Here is a 20,948-nt window from a genome sequence, read left to right as displayed (position 1 = left end):
CATCTGGTGTTACGTCCCTCCTGTTAACACACTGATTGTCACCCAACCTCCTGTTTAACATAGGTCTACTTATGATGTCATTTTGTACAAACTTGTAAGTGCACCTAGTTGTTGTTCGGTGTGAGTTGGTTTTGATAAATGACGTAATTAACGACAAGCTTCCTCCACACACAGCTCACTTGTTGTTATGACAATGGAAAAGGCCAGGCAGGCCACTGTGTGTGCATTAAAGTGGACAATTAAAGCCACACTATATAGTGCAGGCTAACTCATGAAACAACTCTAAAGAAATATAACTGATTTTTGAGTTTCAGTCTCAGATAATCAAATACTGAGGGCCAGATAAGACAGCTAAACCTGTTTTTCTTCCGTGATGAAAAAGACAAAAATAAATTAGTTGCATGAATAATTTTTAAAATACACGGTAAATGGGGCTGAACACAACGGTGTGGTGTGTCGCTTTTTGTCATCACCCTCTTCGAACTTGACTCATTCTGTTAGTGTCCAGCTTGTGGAGATGGCTACATTGGGGCATTTTTGAAAATGATTTGCCAATTGCTTCTTCAAAGAGTTGAGATAAAATGGTTAGATATTACTGATGTTTACTGAAATCCTCTATTAAACTCTCAGTTGTCTGTATAATGTTTAGGGAAATAAATGATCGCAAACTACTTGGCCTTTTCTGTTTGTAGTAAAACTACTACAATTACTACTCAACAATGTTTATTGTCTATTTATTAAAGGGGGCTTTGTTTAATAATTACTATTCATTTACATGTATTAAACACTTTTTTATTGGCCACACGTGAGCATACTGTAATGTGACTTACAAAATGGGACCATCCCTATCTCTCTCTGTTGCCTATAAAAGCATTTGGACAATTTGTTTAAGTTGTTTAATGCTGCTGTTAAAATAAATGTATGTTTATAGTCAACTAAATTTATTTTAATTAAATTATAATTTCATGGGAATTAAACAATTTGACTTTTAATATTAAACTGTCATATATTACATTTTAAAATAAAGTTTCAGTTAATGGGATTAAATACAATGCAACTATTATTATGATACATACTCATTAATTAAATGTAATTATTTAATGAGATACCTTTTTTTAAATAAGGTATCATTGCATCATTTAAGTTGATATATTACAATAAGTACCTCTTACAGTTCAACTCACTGCCATTTTAATTTAAGAAGCACTTGGTTTTAGATCAGAGAGCTGCCTCTACCTGTCAATTATACAACACAGCCGTCAGGGAAATCTGGGCTCGATTATCTTCACCTTGTTTCTTCGTCTCCTTGGTCCTTTATCTCAAGTCATGGTGAATATCATTGATAACTTGTGCAAATTTTGACATTGTATAAAATGTTCTAATTACACACCATGTTGTCATGGTGACAGTGACAATGTTTTTTGGACATGATGAATGCTAACAGCACCTGCATGTGCCCAGATCTGATGGGCATAGTGAATGATTGACAGGTAGAGGCAGCTGCCTAATCGAAACCCAAATACCTCTTAAATGAAAGTGGCAGTGAATTGAACTGCAGTGCACTAAAATAAAAACTCCTCCCAACTGAAATGTCCACAGAAAGAAGTATTTAATTCCTGATTTGATACTTTATATTGAAATGACATATTTATTTGAGTTACAGTTCCCATGAAAAAGTAATGGCAACTGTAACATTAGTGATATTGTGTCATTCTCCAAATGTACAGCCAAGCAGTCAATCAGTAAAATTTTGAAACGATTTAAAGTCTTATTGACGAAGTTGATTTTAGACTCCATATAGAACATGCATCATATTCTTCTGGCTACAATAGTAAGGTAAGGGGCTGTCTCTTGACTGATCATCGAAGGACCAAATACTTTAACGAACACTTTCAAGTTAGTGTTGTTCAACAGATCAGATGTCTTAGAAAAAGTATTTTTCGGGGGTTTGCAGGTCTTTTTGGAATGGGCAGTACTGCAAAGTGAATACAGGTTTTGGAGGCCAACGAAACTGCATTTCAGTAGTTGTCTACATTAATGACTTGGAAGTCTGTAATCCATTTCGGGACTTCAAGAAAAATACATAAAATTACAGCAGCATACTTGGTGCTTTTAAATTTGCAAGCCAAGTTCTGTTCGACTCTTCCGTCAATACAGCTTGCATTGCTTGGGAAAAGTAGTGACATGAAAAAAATTGGGTTTGAACATTTTTTTGATCCACTTTCAAGTCCAAGGACTTCAGCCATATAGAGCAGTAAGGTGTGTTTGTCAAAACTCATATTTGAGGGGAACGGTCTTCTGTGTGTGTGCTGATAATCTTGCAGCGCATGCTCTAGCTGCCTTCCAAGAAAGCTTTCAAGTGCAAAATCTAAATTAGCCAACCAAAAGGACATACAGACTCACTATTGCAGCCAAAAGATACTGACTGTCAAAGTGTACTTGGTGTAAAAACTGAATGTGGCCTCAGTGAGAACTTGTCTTACTTTTATCCTATAACTGGGTTCCCACCAGATCTTCTCCATGACGTGTTTGAAAGGATTGTTCCATTTGAGTTATCTGTTTGCTTAAAAGAACTGATCTCAAAGAAATACTTAAGTCTTGATACTCCAAACAGTGCCCATACAAGGACTCTGACAGAGTGAACAGGCCTAAAAATATTTCCAAGTCTAGCTTTTCAAAAGCAACAATAGGAGGGAACGGACATGAGAATTGGACTTTACTGCAATTGCTGCCATTGATGAGTGCCAGAGAATGAAGCCTCTTGGGAGATCCTAAGGACCTGAAAGAGATAGTCGAGTTGGTTGTATCAGCATACAGATCTCATAGTGGGACACTTGGAAAGGACCTCGAGATCCTTCTGGACCGCTCTGATGAACAGGTAATCAGAAAGTAGGAGATAAACATACATTGGCTTTCTCACTGTTGTGTTTCTCACTTCTAGTATGTGTCTGCTCTGCTGACAGTCTTGACAGTCAGAATGTTTCATAAAGCTGGCCCAAGGACACACTTCCTGATTGCATTTTGAGAACAGCAGGTGAGCCGCATTTGGAGGAAGCTTGTTGTTATGTAGCCTACCAAAACTATGGAAACAACTCTGTGCCAAATGACATCACTACCACAAGGTGCAAGGTACAAGACAACAGCGTAAGTAAGTCTACATTGAATAGGAGAGGTGTCATGACAATCACTGTGTTTACAGGAGGGATGTAATAAGAGAACATTTCTCTGTCTGTCTGTATGTGTGTCTCTCTCTCTTTCTCTCTCGGTCTCTCTCTCTCTCTCTCTGCAGAGCATGTGTGAATGTCAGTAGACGGCATTTGTAGAGCAAGGGGAGACTGTACACTAGTTAACTGATCAGGGATGGCATTGTTTTCCAAGACAGATTAAAAGAAAAAAAATGCTAAAATGGGTAGTGAAATGTACTTGGTCAGCCGTTAATATACGTGGGCGGACCACCCAATAAAGTCCTATATGTGGAAAAAAAAAAACTGATGTGGGACAGACTAGGATAGTGGAGAAAACCTGCCAGCGAGCAGGTTAGGTTCACAGAGTCGGTTACCACGGTAACAGACCCAGAGTTTAAGTTCCCTCTCTTTCTGGAACTGAATACAGTTTCCCTCATCTCAGGCTTAACAAACTCAAGAGTTTTCACTAAACTCACTTTCTGGAATACACCCCTGGACCGGCCCAGGAAGGCAACAGAATTGCTAAACACAGGTGTACTTACAAAAGAAGATTCAACAGTGTGTTGTTATAATGTAATATAATGTATTTCAAAGACTGTTTTAGTGATGTTTAATATTATATTTATAGTTATTGCTTAAAGCTGTAAAGGAATTAAAAGCTGCATTTATTGTGCTTTCCACATCACACAACATGAAATTGTACATAAATGAGAAAAAGGCAACTCAACAGAAATGTAAGACTTGATGGTCGGAGCAGGTGGAAGCCTGAGTGAATAACATGGGGAGATCTACTACCTCCACAATCTGCACACATCACTGCAAGGCTATCATGTATTTGTATCAACTATTTGTCTATTTATTCATTTAACCCAGCCCCCACAATACCCTGGCACGCCTGGCATTTATCTAGGTTAAATGCCACAGCTTTTACACAAACATGAAGACACCCTCTATCAGCATCAACACTTCCTGACTGATTACACTTGTATCCCACATGTCCAACCGGTTGTAGCCGTGTTATGTTCTGCTCCGTCACATCTCCACAGTGGTTCACATGTTGGCTGGACTCGTTTCAAAAGCATCTTGAGCAGTCTGTTCTTAAGCAGACACATTTACAACATCACTTGGAGTTGGATAATAAATATCAATATACTGCTGACTTTTTTTCTATGTATTTTCTGAATAGTGTGCAATAGATTAGCTGAGGGATAGCAGACACAAGAAAGAAAAACTATATGTATGTAATAAGTCAGATGCATTGTTACATTTAAAATTCATGTTGAGTGTTGATAGATGTAGGTTATTATACACTCAAAAATTCTCTGGGAGCTGTGACAGTGCCCCATCTGGTGGACACAGTGTTAAACAGCAGGTGCTATGTAGTATATCAGTGATGACTGTGTCCTGCATTGTGTCACTGAGTGCGGTCCTGTATCCACTGACAGAACCTGTTTGAATATTTGGCGGGGTTGACCGTGGAAAAGGCCCTGCCTGGGTAGCGGAGACTTTTCCACAGGTTCTCCAGTCTTTTCTTCCAACCGTAGACAGTAAAAATGTCTATAATGCCTACAAAGTAGCGACGCTCGGGCCCGTCTATGACATGAATGGCATTTTTGCAGTTGGGCAGTAGCCTACAATGGTGTTCATGGAACTTCTGCAGCTCTGAGTCAGTCTCAGTTTCTACTGCAAGACAGTTGATCTCCTCGAGGGGGATCCCTTCACCGAAGCCCTCAGCTGCTGCGTGTGGCTCTAATGACCCACAATCTGTAGTATCTGGTACCACTTCAGCCGTGGTCGCTTCCAGTAATGGAACGGTGGGGGGGTCTGGCTCTGTGGGACTGTCATCAAAGTCAAAAGACCTATGGGAAAAACAAAAAAAGAGCAGTCAGTCAGTGTGGTGTTCATAATGGTGGGCAGCTTTGAAACACAGACCTCAGACATCAAACACCGATCCCATCAAAATGTAAAAGAATATACTACAATGTTTGCAGTTGCAGAGCAGCACATATAGAACATATAACACAGACAGTGAAATATTAGGAAAAAAATTAAAAAGCAAAACCACTGCAGTTAAGAAAAACAAACAACAATACATGATGCAGCCCAGCATGTCCCCTGTGCAATAACCCCGCTCAATCTGCACATGTAATATAGTATTTTAGAGATTGTTTTGTTGTCTTATTGTGTGTGTATAGTCAATGTACAGGAAATATTTTTGTACCATCTGTTTCTGTACTTTTTTGTATTTGCCTGTTTTTTATCTTGTGCCCCCGATTGCAAATTAAGTTTCCCATCTGGGATAATAAAACGACTGCATTGAACTGGAATTGGCTGATTAGGTGAGAATGGCTAGTGACAGGGCAGGCAGAAATGAGCAGGTGACCGGTGATGCTAAACTGTGAAAAAGACAGTATATGATTACGTGAAATGCGTCTTTCTAGTTCATTGAATATACAAAAAGATGACAAATGAGACTGCATGAGGCTAAATGAAACCTACTTCGTGGTGCGCACAACGAGGTTTGCCATAGAATGTTTCCCATCGAGCTCATCTTGGTGCAGAGGTTGATGGGCCAACAGGAGACTGTAGTCCAGCACATTCAGCTGTCGTAGAAAGCCAGCATCCACTTTCACTTGATTGGCAAACCAGGATTTCTGCTGACCTGCAGCAACCACACAAGTGTCCATTTAGTATGTCTTTACACTTGCCAGCTGCATGTGCCTCAATTTTGTTCTGTCGCTGAAACAGTTAACTATTGCTCAATATGACTACAGAAATAAGTCTAGTAACTAAGTGTAGTGGAGAGAACACTTACCTAATCCAATGTGCTGCCCTTCAAAGTTGTTGTCCTTCAGCACTTTAATTATTTGTTTCCCACCTGTGTCAGGGTTGGTCCATCTACCCACCTCGCAGCCTTTAATGTCGAACCTATGCAACAAAAACATCAACTATCATACACCCATAAAATATTTCTAACATCCACACAACAAGACTTTGGAAAACACTGTACCTTATATTGATCCTCTCATCAGGGTAGAACACACTCTGCATCACAATGAAGTACTTCTGGAGAGCAGACAGACAAACCATCACTGTACAATTGATAATGTTAGGATCTAATGATATAATGACTTACTGCTTATCATGTTAGTAAAATACCTTCTCTTCATTTGGAATAACAATCCTGTGGACACCTGGAAAGTGGATAGAAGAATGTATATTATTAAATCATACGTGATATAACTTTGTCTTTAAATGTCATTTATTGCCATTACTGATAGATGCTATTTAACCTCTGCTTTAACACAGTGAAGTCATTTTTTATAGAAACAGACACAGCAACATGTCAACAGAAACGGGATGCATTACATTATTCTCATGATGGACAAAGCACTTGCTTGAGGTGTAGCTAGAGTCTAAGAGGCTGAGGAACCAACTCAAACTGGGTCTCAGGCAACATGTAACAGTTAACCTGTTAATATTGGCAGTGTATTGTCTAAACACAAGCATAGCTTATGATTGTACCCAAAGGGTGAGCAACCAGATTAATGCATTGAAGCATTAGGTTGAACACAGATTAGGTTGAGAAATACAGGAATTTTCCTGTAACAGTAGATGTTTCTTGATATCAAATGGCTTCAGGGTCATGCCAGATGCCACCCCCCTTATAGCAAAATGACCAAAATGCATCCCCCAGTCCCTGGTAGCAGTGAGTATGCAGGGACAGAGGTTTGTTTTTTAGTTGAATATGTTAGTGTAGTCTGTCTGACTCATTGATCTTTTATCTGACTGAGGTTTGTGTATGTTAGAATCCATTGCCTCGACCATCGCTCTGAAATGTCAATAGTCTAACTGTGCTGTGTATGATAAATCCATGGTGCTGAGAGGGCGGACCGATTTGTAATTGACAAAATATTTAATGTTCAGACTCATTAATTCATTCATTCATTATCCATAACTGCTTACCTTTTAGGCTAGAGCTAGAGCTGATCCCAGCTGACATCGGCTGAGTGTCGGGGTACACCCCGAACAGTTTTTTGGTTGGATACTTTCAAAATTGTGCTTGCTGTTGCTGTTACTCTTACCTAGAAACTTCACCATCAGTGAATGAGGGTATTTCTCCAAGTGGTCCATGTATGCCTGCAGATTGGACAGGAGAAACCTGACTTCACGCCTGCTCTGGGTCTTTAAGAAGAACCTCTTGTCATTCCTAAATACAAGAACAACCTGATCAAAAAACAAGAACGCCATGATTGGACAATTCTGCAAAACCCCACAAAATGTTCAATGATAAAGTGTTTAGTTTTTCAAGTTCAATGCCAAATATTTTCAAAACACTCTCTACACTTGAATGGCAATTACAGTATGGTTAAGATTAGAGGAATCATGATTCAATCAATAATACAATCAGTCATGATTGTGGTAAATAACTAACCAACTACCACACTCTTTCCACCTCACTCATGCAGGCCACACTACTTCCGAAATTGGCACTGAATGTTGGAATTGGATGTAAATCATTAGGGGCAGGATCATCAAATTCAGATGTAGTTACAAGGCATAATTTGTATTCTTCACAAAATTTTAATACTGTGTGTGAGTACGTTTGTGTGAGTTGATTTTTTGGCCTTCAGGGTGAGGGCATATTGGATATTAGTCTAGTTTGAAATAAGAGTCAGGATGAGATTAAGGAAAGGGTTGGCAAAAGAAGGCCCCTGTGTGTAAAAAGGGATTATGCTCACGTGACAAAGAAATTGGCCTTGCTCTTGGAGTTGCTAACAAACTGGAGGTAGTAGCCGCCTGAGCAGAGGGAGTTCATATATTCCTCCTCTGTGATGTCCAGTGAATGCCTCAGTTTAGCAAAAACTTGAGCTGCAAACGTCTGTATCTCAAATCCCTGGGAGGCGAGATTACATGGATTCAATTTCACAGTGTTTGCTTTAAATTGCTTAACAGGAACTCATAGAACAAAAAAGATAAGAAAAAGCTTTTAAAACCACTGTTAAAATAACAGAAAGGGGTTCAGGTGGAAGTTATCACTTGCCTCATGGCTTTGAGTCTTCTCTGCGTTGAAGTGTTCAGCTGTGAGTGCTTCCTGTGTAAAAATATGTTTGAGTGAATTTATGTCTTCAGTGTTTCATGTTTACAATCCAACTGGTGGCCTGTAATCAGAAGATTCTTCACCTGGACTGGTGTGTCCATACTGGTCTGAATGGAGGTGTTCATGCCTTCTTTTATCATGGCTGTCAGATGGTAGAACTCGTGCTCTGGGTTGATCTCAAACACCCCTAACATTCTCCATCGCTGTCTCAAATGCCACCAGCGTCTTTGTCTCGTAGCTCCAGAGGCACGAGCAGCTTTTCTCGGTGCCATCTGTGACACAGGGCAGGGATAAGTTTAACAAGTTAAAGGATGAGAGTCAGCTGTGGTAGAGTGCATACCAGGGATGGAAATTAATTTTTTTGTCCACCTGCCACTGTGGCTGGTAAATTCTAAAATCTACCAGCCACTCAACATTTTTAACAGCCACTTTTATATTTAAGCATTGATGTGTACAATACAATGCCTAGAAACATATTTTTCTTGTACAAGACATGCACATAGTATTTCCCAATCAGTACTTGTTACCAGAGTGTATTATTCAGTAATTATGTGATACCAATGAATGATTACAGGGGTAAAACTATCAGGTCATCTACTAGGTCATGAAATAACAGGAAATGAGGTCTGAATAGACAAAGTGGTTCAAAATGAAGGTTAGATGGTTAGAAATCTATATCAATATCTCCCTGCAACTACAGGAATTTACAGTAAGCCTACTTCAACTTATTTCATATGTTCAACTGCACTGGACCCACACAAAGGAAGTGGAAATTGCATCATTAGGTGATTAGAAGGTTAGTAATATATAGCAATATCTACTTGCAACTATAGGATTTACTGTACTTCATTATTCCCTATGTTCAACCGTACTGGACCCACACAAAGAAAGTGGAAATTGTTATAGAAAAGTCTGCCAAAAGTAAGGAGAGAAGTTACCACAGTTCAGCTGTTAAACACCAAGTCCTTACTGCAGTACAGAACAATTATCCATTAACCTCAATGTCCCAATTCCAAATGTAGCACTATAACTGCCAGCGATAAAACTCCAACGGACACTTTGGTCCAATCAGAAACATATCATTTGACCGGATCTAACTCTAGGGTTGTGGAAAGCGCACTGTTATGCCTTAACCAAGATATCGATCATTAAGATTAATTGGATCAGATCTGACTGGAATGAACCCGCCATAGTGGCTGGTAAACTGATTCAATTCACCCGCCAGCGCACAAATTCACCCGCATTTGGCGGGTGCTAATTAACATCCCTGGTGCATACACAGGCTTTCATAACAGGACCTTGTGCCAAGAGGAAAAATGTTTTTTAATTTTTTTTTTAATTTTAAAAAGCATGCTGCAGAACTACTATGATCAGATGTCGATGTACAGCGTCCCATTCTGGGATCCACCAAGTGCAACAAATGCTCTGCCGTTTATTTTTTACAATTTAACTGTTCACATTAAAGTGTGTTTACAGGTCTGGGAGAGTACTGCTGCATATGTGACAAAGTAGTATAAAAAGGAGCATAGTAAAAGGAGCCTTTTGTGGCTCCAGAGGAAGCTGCATGTAATTTTGCTAAATTACCTCCAGTGATCTCACATGACTTAATTGCATTGTGGGTAATGTAGGCACAGCACCTTGCTTAGGGAAAGTCTGACAGAAACTTGTTTTTTAATTAAAACGGCATGGCAGAAGAAGTTAAGATGAAACAAAATGATTAAATGATTTTATTACTAGATTTCAGAATTGAGATACAATTACATTTATGATTTTGCAGTATACGTCTAACAACCTGTTATTGGTAATCATGAGAAAGTTTCAGAGTGTCCAGCAAACCATAGTAACTCCCTCCCACTCCTGCCTGCATGTGCATGGTTTGAAAGGAGAGACGCTGATGGAGATTATAACATGCATGGAAATAAATTACAGTGGTAGATTTGTGTATATTTCCCCCTGATCTGAATGCACACCAGTCACATGAGAAAGGTGTTAATACTGTGTTCAAAGAAAATATTTTGGTCATAAAAAAGAACCCTTTGGCTAAAGAAAGAAGAACCATGGCTACAGCCCAATAACCAACCGCTAAACACGCCTCTGCTTCCACCCCTCAGCAACAGAAACACTAGTCTCTTCCTGCCACTGCGGCTGCTGGTGTCTTCCCTCACAGCCTGCACTGTAAGGGCGTGCTCAGGTCTGCCTGGGCGTGCTGAACCTGAAGTGGAAGCACCTTTATGGAAATCCGGAACAAGCTCAAGTCAGCTCATGTTGAAAAGTGAGTTTTTGTGTTCCCCCTCCCCTTGTTTTCCACCTTTATGTCCAACAACATAACTGTAAATAATGGAAACCGCTAAAAAGCAAAGTGTCCTCTTTAACTAAAACTATGATGTATCAATGTGTTATGGGTTATATTTTTGCCTCATCTGACATTTGGTCAGGGCTCCAAAATCTTCACATGCAAATATTCTATGTGTCTACGTGATTCGTTCCAAATTAAACTGGACTTCTGTGATAACTCTGGGAACATTGGATTCTCTATTGATGTGAACATCACTTGTTTGTAAAGATGATACCTGTGCTGTGTCCAACAGGGTTTGAGTGGTGAACAAAAAAATCCTGCATAGTGAACTCAGTTACACAAATAGTCCAAGATGAACCAAACCAACCTCAATCTTGTTTATGTGCACTGTTTTATGTCAGATATCGGTCTACTTTACATCTGCATGACAGAAAGTGTTTCTCATACTGATAAAGGGAGAAGGTTCTAATTTGAATATAATCTAACTGATATAGGGCATATTAAACAGCACTGTTACAGATAACCCCTGTTAAACCGAGGATATACCACAGTACACTGTACTGTCTTAGATAGAAGGCTCCTAAAGATCATTAAGATAAAAGACATGATTACCGGTAGTCTTGTTTCTAAATTATGCTGAAAATCTAAATCAATCATGACCATACTGTATATTCAGGTAGTTCTTACCTTAAGTTTCTGCTTGGACTAGTCCGTAAAACACAGAAAATGGTTCACGCAATGTGTCTTCCCTTACAGTGTGTCCAAAATGAATCTTGTCATTGTATACCACATTCCAGACAGGTTATGCAAGCTCTGCAGGGTGTGCCACATGAAGAAGGTGTGTAGCATCTCTACCACAAAGAGGAAACCCTGAAGAGAGCAACCTCCTAAACTATACATTCAATGATGTTGTTTGTTCTGTGGAAATGTACCATAGATTCTACTGGTCCATATCTTCCTGTGGTACTCATTGACTTGTGTGGTATTTTCTTCACCACAGGGTTGTAAACAATTACTAAAAATGACTCTCGTCAACCTTTCTGGCCATAGTCATTTGCATCCTAAGCTAATGCTAAATTTAGCTGACTGATTACAATAGCAAGACACCTCCTACTACTACTGAAATCACAACTGTGTTGAACTGTTGTCTTCAGTAAGTGTAACACTAAACATTCACTGTACCTTTTTAAATGAGATATTTTACACTTTAAATCCTACACTGTGATTAACATGTATATATCATCATTGTCAAAATTAAATGTAAACACACTGTATACTGCATATTCATATTTAGACATGCATATATCAACCTACTTTTCGTATATAAAGCTACATGTGAAACTATGACATAAATATAACATCATTCAATATTATTCCAGCACTGAAGATCATTGCATTATTAGCTGTAGGCAATTGGCATGAAAAATCAAATGTAGCATAAGAACACTGTCAGAATACTTTGTGGTCAAACTATCGCAGTGACCAGTTTCCATTAACAAGTGCAGACACTGACAGGGATATTAAGGGAAAAGGTATTTAATGTACAGACTGGGAAACCTTGGCTAATGCTGCATTCCAGACAACTTGGAATTTCAGACATAAAAAAAGGACAATGAAATACAACTTTAAGTCCTACTCATAAACTTGAGGCAAATCCATCTAGCGTCACACAACAATGGCAGCACCCATGGGGAGAGGGTAGAATGTATTTGTAGACAACAGTACTTGTGTGAGGCTCGTGAATGAAATATTTAGATACATTTCCAAATAAAGTGCTGTTAAATAAAATGTATGTGACAAGTTGGACTTCAATTTAAACTAATGACCTGCAACATTGACTGGAATGGAGCTAAAGTATTGGGCTAAAAGCTGGGAAGAGCAGGGATTCGGAGCAGGGGAACAGGGCTGACAAGACACCGCTTCTCCTCAGCCCTATGAGATGAGGGACCAGCGCCAGAGCAGGAAGGACTGGGGGGAAATGGGAAAAATTGGTGATGAATGAAAAAATGCCTGGAAGTGTAGACAGACTGGTCCAGAAAGTACAATCTTGTAGTGGCAGGGTATTTGAGGATCTCTACAGGGTTGATTAGAGTAAAGAGATGCAGCTGGCATGGTCCTGCTCTGACTTCAGCACACCTGCAGGCAATCACACGCACGCACACACACACACACACAGAGGAAGGTTGCCCTTCCAAGGAGATGGTCCCTGGGCACAACCGCTGCCCACTGCTTCCTCAGAATGGGTTAAATTCAGAGTACCACTTCCACTATATTGTACATTGTATGATATGTGATCAAATAAAGATTCTTCTGTAGCATTCCTATAGGATGAATCCTATAATCCTATTGGATAAAGTTTAATAGGACCAAAATCAAGTATAATTTCCTATTGGAACTTCCTGTTAGATTCCTTTTTGACTCGGGGGTTTGGGAGTTTCAAGTGAACTCCTGGACATGATTGCTGTATGCTAGGGTCAGAGTTTTTTGTAGTCTGGCTGTCAGTGCTTCACTCTTCAGAAGTGACTGGGAGGGATAATTTTTTGATTGTGAAGCTTTTACATAGATTTTTATTTTTTTGTTTCATTACATTTATTTCACTGAATCTCAATAAACAAAATCAATTAATCGTCATACTTTTCAAATTGGTCAATAACATCATTATTTCATTCATTAGGTACAAATACGTTTTCTCAAACTAGACCTTGACCTGCCCCTGAAAAAAATGACTTAGGACTTGCTTGAAACTTGGACTAATTGACTTGAGTTACATGTCTGTTAAATAGACTTAATTTTTCTGCTACACCTGCTACCTGATCACAGCAAATGGAAACCGGTGCAGTGTGAAAGTTCTACTCTGCTGCCACCTGCTGCTTGGTTTAATTACTACTGCTCCCAATATTTTTATAAACAAAAAACTATGAATGTCTTCTTCCCTTTTCATGTTCTTACAACTACATTAAGTTACCTTCAAATTCAGGCTATTTACAGTGTAAGAAGTATTGATTTAAAGGTCTTTACCTGTCTCATTTTAAGCACATATTCCAAATTTAAGAAATATTTTGAGGTGTTTCAATGATTGATGAACAGAGCTTGCAGACCAAGTTTTGTTTTCCTTTGTTCCATGAAGGATCATAAAAAACTAAGATTAGTATAAAACGTATTTCATGTCTTCTTTCTTGTTTAGAAGAAGCCAGAAGCTGATGGCTGCTTAAACCTGTGATGCTGCTGGTGTGCTTAATTTCTATTGCAATCGGAAGAGTCCCACAATCGTGATGATTGTTGATCTTGGTGACTGATGTGCTGCAGCCACAGTGATGGTCACAACCAGTTCCATTCATATTTTAAATGTTACTCTTCTGAGTGTTCACTTAATTTCTGTATTCAAGTGAAATGAATACTATGCTAAAGTTCACTACCCTCATCCCGGCCCCAGAGAAGCAATCAAACAACAGTTCAACTACTAGGTTCAAAAATCTTTATTTGCCACAAAAAAATACATTTTAGCTTAGAGAGAGGGGTTAGTCCACACAAAACATTATTAAAAGAAAAATAAATGGAGTTAATGTCCTTAAATGACAACTGCTATTAAGCACAAATACATTTGTGAAAGACCAGTTTAAAATCACAATGACATTGATGACACAGTGTATAATGTTGACTAAATAATATCACGACATTAAAAACAACATTAACATGACTGAGGATGTTGGGTACATGATGGCATAAGAAAACTGTCCTCTACAAGGTATAATGATTAAGATCAAGTGAGTGAAAAGTTTAACAGACGTGAGGGGATTACATTTTAGATGAACACCCACAGGTCTCCATGTTAGATCTCTATATGCAAAATGTATATCAAAAAATAACATTTTAATATTAAGACCTGAGTTCTGCTGATAGGTGCAAAGCAAGAATCTTTTTTTTTTTTTAAATCAAAATACATAAATTCTTTTTAAAAAATGACCAGAAATTACAAGTTCCTTTGTACAGTAACAGTCAGTTCAGAACATTTAAAAAATTTAAATGAGACCAATTCATTTGATGTCACTATATTTGTAATTGGATCTTGTTGCATGTTTTGGAGTAAAAACTTTGGAGTAAAAATCGCTGAAAGATTTGACGCCATCTCAAACAAAAAGGGACTGAAAACCTTACCTTCAGCCACTACATTACACAATGCAAACTACACATTCACATTTCTAATCAAATATAAGAAAATATTTACAATATAAAAATATTAATTTATCACTTGTATGAATTCTTATTGAAACGCAAATTATGGCTTTTAAGAAAACAGTCAAAAGTCCCTTTCGTGTGTGTTTGTGTGCAGACTTCAATGAACTCAACATGTCAAAAGTATTTTTATATTTGAACTTTTGGGACATTTCTGCACCCTTACATCATCATCAGTCTTTCAATTATGATAATGAATATGTAAGTACAATTCTAAACAAAGTTCGGGCAGGTTAGGATTATCAGATATAAAACAATCATTTTATCTTCCATCTCAACAAGTTAAAAAGGAATGTGTGCTTGCATATTTTTGGTTGGCCTGAGCAATACGCGTACTAAGCATTACAGCAAAAGTTTAGCCAGGTTTACAATTTTGTTTCTTTTTGCTTTTGTGCCTGCACCCTCTGGCCGAGTTACGATAACAGGATAACGCTGTTCATTATCTATAGCTACTTATGCTTTGCAGGGTCATAGGGGGGTGGTAGCCTAACAGGCTGGCCACACTGGATGCATGAGCAGTGCATGTGCGTGGCATAACGTCTTGCTTTTCATTTTGGCATCCGTGTTAACAGGTTAGAGTGGCCACACTGGCGCTTCTCATGCGCGTGTCAAGCGAGGCTGCAACGGTGCTTTATCAAGAGATTCAGAGGTTGTCAGAGATTCGCCTTCACGCGTGCGGTTCTATGCAAATATTATTGGCATATTGGCATCATAGCAACTTTTACTACAGTTTTAATGTCTGAAGCTGTAGAATGTCAGACATGAAGAGAATACACACAACAGGTGAAGGTTTTTTTTCTTGTGCACTCTCTTTCCCCATTGCGCTTTCTTGCTCTTTCAACGGGGGTAAAGGAAAATCATGTCATCATATTAACTGATAATTATCAAAGGCAAAATCTATGTTAACAGACAGGGCAGGCAGGAACTAATCTGTAGCAGCAACGCACTACACCTGCATCCAGTGTGGCCAGCCTGTAACACAGCCCACACTGTGCAAGAGGAGGGGTACACCAGAACAGCTCTACCAGAGGTTACAAGATAATGATAATGGTAATTGACAGTAATTCTAAGTGCTGTATTGTAGGCAACTGGGCTTGTTTCAGTTTCTTGAAGATGTTTCACCTCTCATCCAAGAGGCTTCTTCAGTTCTAACTAACTGGAGGGGAGTTGCTGGTTTTTAAACTCCGTGTGGGAGTGTCCTTACAGAGTGGTTAGGGCCACTTGTGGGTTGTTGACCCAACTGGCCTTCATGTGGGTTGCTAAGGCTATGTGAGCCCAGGTGTGGATGGTTGCATAAGTAGAGGAGAATCAGTGATAAGCAGGTGAGCTAACTTGATATCTACAGTATCTAAAGTTTACATCTAGAGTTTACCATTATAAGCTACTGGTCATGATAGGCCATAAGGTGAAGCAGCAAAACTCCTCAGTTTACTGAATACAGAGAGTGTAGGTTTTACTGTTTTATGATTCAAATTTCAAGAGAAAGAATGTGTGATTTCTACTTTCAAAAGTTGCAGCCCAGCTCTTGGTGAGCAAAAATGCTAATCTCACTTTAAGTCCAGATGAAAAATGTATGGTAGTTTTTAATTCTACATTGTGAGTCTGCACACTACAGAGGGCCTGCTTGTATTTAAACATTGAGGTTTTTGGTCTTGCTTTTTCCCACTTTTGTGACTGTACACTACTTTATCCATTTTGTGTCAATGTCAATCTTATTAAGAACGTCCTAAACTCTGCTGAGACGCTTGGACTTGCGAGTTGGTGTTACCTCAGTGCTTTTTCTCTTGCGGAGACTTCTCTTCTGAGCTGATTGAAGACTGTCTTCATCAGACTCTTCTGACTTTTGATCTTTAGCACTGCGGCGTCTAGATTTAGACTGGGGTGTGATTATTACTGAAGGAACGGACCTACCTCTTAAAACTCTCTTTCCAATCACTATAGGCTCAACCTCTTCCTCATTCTCCTGACTTGAACCTGCCATCTCTACCTCTTCGTCTGTATCTAATGCTAAATTTATGGCATCCCCCTTTTCACTAGTACCCTCAACAGCTCCCATGTTATTCTCTACATCTTCTTCTCTGCTGTTTTCCTCTAGCTCTGGTTCGTCGTCAGAAGATTCAGGTTTCTTGCTGTCTTGGTCCCCGTCTGATTCCACTATATCATCTTCCTCTTCATCAGTGGCTGCCTCAGTCCCACTTCCCTCATCTTCATCATAATTTTCCTGGTAATTCACTCGTGATCTTTTCCGGTTGGATCTTCGTTTTGGAAGTTGGATTTCTTCTGCGGCCACAGATTTCATCTTCCCTCTGAGACTTCTTCTTTCTGAGGAGTCAACAGTAATATCTTTATGTTCTTCCTTTGGTGATTCCATTTCTTCTTTTGCCTGCTCCTCTGCCTCACCTTCAGCTGGAGGCTCTGCCTTCTGTCTGGCAGGCAACAATTCAGCAGTCTCTGTTTGTTCCTGAGCATGTAGCTCTCCGTTTTCAGGGGAATCATCAGTGAATGGATGTACTTCTTGTGTTTCCTCATCCTCAGGGTCTTCCTCTTCCTGTTGCTGAGTCTCTACTGCCCCTTGGCCTTTCTCTCTTCTGGATGTTCGTGTTCGTGGAGCTTCTTCCTCTGTCACCTCAGATGCATCTTCATCTAGTGGCTCTCCTTCAGCAATGGCAGTGAGAGATTCTTCTGTTGGTTTGATGTCCTCTTCCACAGCTGAGTTTGTCTCTTCTACTCTGACCATGTCACTACCAGTCTCATCCACAGCTTCCATGCTGTTGTCCTCCTTTTCGAGCGCTGCCGTTTCCTCTGTTGAGGCATCATTGATTTGCTCTGCATCCTCTGCAGCAGATTCCACCCCTGCCATATTCTCAGCTTCTTCCTCTTCCACATCTTCGTCTTCCTTCACCTCCATTTCCGCAGCCTTCTCCCCTGTCTCCTCAGGTGGCTCTGGCCCTGCCTCTTCTTCCTCTCCCAAATTCTCTTCAGCAGGAGTAGGCTCTTCTTCTCCCTCATCCTCTGGCAGACACTGTGTGCGGGCACGTTTGGATTTACGTCTTGGTGTAGCAGGAGCAGACCTTCTTCCCTTCCTCAGAACTCTTGTTTCTACTGCTGGCTCATCTTCTTCGAGGTTTTCCTCGACAGTTGCCTCTTTTTCTTGCTCATGATTATCTTCTGGCTCTGAATTTTGTTCTTTCTGAGCTGCAGTTTCCTCCTCATTCTTTTCTTCAGTCTGCTCATCTTTGTTTTCCTCTATTTCTTTAGCTTCTTCCTGCACTGCTGTGGTTTCCTCTACTGGCACCTTTTCAGCTGGAGTAGTTTCTTCTTCCCCCTCATCCTCTGGCTGACACTGTGTGCGGGCTCTTTTTGATTTACGTCTATGTGTGGCAGGAGCAGACCTTCTTCCCTTCCTCAGAACTCTTGTTTCTTTTGCCGATTCATCTTCTTCGGAGCTTTTCTCTCCAGTTGCCTCTTCCTCATCTCTTTCTGTGGATTTCCTTCTTGCCTCATATTGTTCGTCCTCCACTGCTTCTTGTGTATTGACTGCTTCCTCGTCAACTTCATCTGAGGTCTTTCCCTCATCAGCATTTTGCTCAACTGGAGGTTCTACGTCCTCATGTGCGACTGTCTCAGTGCTGTCAGCTTGTCCCTCCTCTGACAGTGTGACAGCTTCCTCTGCTACAGTACCCATTTCTTCTCCACCAGTTTCTGGTTCTGTATTTTCTACTTGTTCAGTTGAATCCTTTTCTTCAAGTCCCTTGTCCTGATCAAACATCTGCTGTTGTTCCTCAGCTTGTTCCTCTTCCTCCTCTGCCCCTCCCTCCTCAACTCCTAAAGGTTCCTCTTCTTCTTCTTCTTTCTCCTCTTCTTCCTGGAGTTGCTTGCGTGTTCTTTTTGTTGTACTTCTTGGTGTGATGGGGACAGACTTCCTTCCCCTCCTCAGGACTCTGACTTGAACTGTTGGTTCATCTTCTTTAACTTCTGAAGTTTCCTCCTTTTCTTCTTCCCCCTTTGTCTGTCTGTTTCTTGTTGATTTGCGTTTTGGTGGGGTTTTAGCTACTTGCTTTCTTCTTCTCAGTGTTCTGGTTTCTGTGACGGGCTCCTCCTCCTCCTCCTCATCATCAACACTTTTATCCTCTTCTTCTTTAGCTGTCTCCTCAGCTCTCTCTTCCTCAGCCTCTTTTATTGTGACAGCATCATTCGCTTGCTCTCCAGAGCCCTCCTCTTCCTCTACCACCTTCTCCCCCTCCATGTTTTCTATTCCATCAGGGGAACCAGGTACATGATCATCTGCCATTGTTTCTTCCTGTTTTGATGCTTCTTCCAGCTCCTCTTCTGCCTCAGCAGCAGTCTTTTCAACAGGAACCTCCTCCTCGGCTGCTGTTTCTTCCTGGACATCATGACGGGCTTTGTTCACGTCCACTAAAACCACAGTCAGTCTTTGGAGATCAGAAAGCTGGGGTGCTGTTTCCTGACTGTGTTGCTCCTGTGCTGAAGGTGTTGCCTCCTCTTCACTGGGTGTAAGTATGGTTGAGTGTGTGTCAGTGTCTCCTTCTTGTGCTAAATAATCTGCAGCAGCTGTAACTCCAGCTGTGTTCTCCTGCTCTTCGATCATCGTTCCTTCTTCAGACAAAGGAACAAGTTCCTCCTTCTCCTGCTCTGTTCTATCCTCCTCTGGGGCTTTCTGCTCCTCTTCTTCTATTAGTGGCTCCTCAGCTGGCCTTAGCTCTGCTTCTCCCTCTTCTACTCCTGTTTCCTCTACACTTGTAGATTCCTCTGGTTCCTTCTGCTCTTCTTCCTGGATTTGTTTACGGGTTCTTCTGGATTTGCCTTTTGGCGTGGCAGAAGCTGATATTCTCCCCGGTCTCAGTGTTCTTGTTGTCACTGCTGTTTCTTCTTCGTCACTGTTTTCTGTTTCTTGTTCATCCACTTGCTTTCTGCTTCTTCTTGTTTGGCGTCTTGGTGTAGCCGTCTTTGTTTTACTTCTCAGGGCTCTGGTTTCAACTGGTGCCTCTTCCTCTTCCAAGCTCATTGCCTCATCTGCCTCAGTTGTTGGAAGATTCTCTTCAGCATCTTCTACCACTGGAATGTCTACCTCTGTATCTGCAGACTGAGACTCCTCCACTGGATCAGTTATTGTCAAAGCATCCTTGGCCAGAACTTTTCCTTCTACTCCTTCTACCTCAGCAGTGCCTGGTTCTGCGTCATCCACCTCCTCTTCAGTAATAACTTCACCCTTGTTGTCTTCCTCCTCCTCAGACACACCTTTTGGCTCGTCATCCTTTGCTCCCACTTTAGATATGTAGGTTGAGTGTTCCTCCTCCACTGTTTCTTGTGTATTGACTGCTTCCTCGTCAACTTCATCTGAGGTCTTTCCCTCATCAGCATTTTGCTCAACTGGAGGTTCTACGTCCTCATGTGCGACTGTCTCAGTGCTGTCAGCTTGTCCCTCCTCTGACAGTGTGACAGCTTCCTCTGCTACAGCACTGATCTCTTCTCCACCTGTTTCTGGTTCTGTATTTTCTACTTGTTCAGTTGAATCCTTTTCTTCAAGTCCCTTGTCCTGATCAAACATCTGCTGTTGTTCCTCAGCTTGTTCCTCTTCCTCCTCTGCCCCTCCCTCCTCAACTGCTAAAGATTCCTCTTCTTCTTCTTCTTCTTCTTCTTTCTCCTCTTCTTCCTGGAGTTGCTTGCGTGTTCTTTTTGTTGTACTTCTTGGTGTGATGGGGACAGACTTCCTTCCCCTCCTCAGGACTCTGACTTGAACTGTTGGTTCATCTTCTTTAACTTCTGAAGTTTCCTCCTTTTCTTCTTCCCCCTTTTTCTGTCTGTTTCTTGTTGATTTGCGTTTTGGTGGGGTTTTAGCTACTTGCTTTCTTCTTCTCAGTGTTCTGGTTTCTGTGACGGGCTCCTCCTCCTCCTCCTCATCATCAACACTTTTATCCTCTTCTTCTTTAGCTGTCTCCTCAGCTCTCTCTTCCTCAGCCTCTTTTATTGTGACAGCATCATTCGCTTGCTCTCCAGAGCCCTCCTCTTCCTCTACCACCTTCTCCCCCTCCATGTTTTCTATTCCATCAGGGGAACCAGGTACATGATCATCTGCCATTGTTTCTTCCTGTTTTGTTGCTTCTTCCAGCTC

General features: G+C 40.6%; 1 pseudogene; it reads right to left on the bottom strand.

Annotated features, from left to right (window-relative positions):
• Positions 1-4,599: 4,599 nt before the first annotated feature.
• Positions 4,600-6,247, bottom strand: LOC140995220 (phosphatidylinositol 4-phosphate 5-kinase-like protein 1; annotated as a pseudogene).
• Positions 6,248-20,948: the final 14,701 nt, after the last annotated feature.

This window comes from Pagrus major, chromosome 4 (assembly GCF_040436345.1).
Source record: "Pagrus major chromosome 4, Pma_NU_1.0".
Classification (NCBI taxonomy): Eukaryota; Metazoa; Chordata; class Actinopteri; order Spariformes; family Sparidae; genus Pagrus; species Pagrus major.
This window is presented reverse-complemented; position numbering and strand designations above follow the sequence as displayed.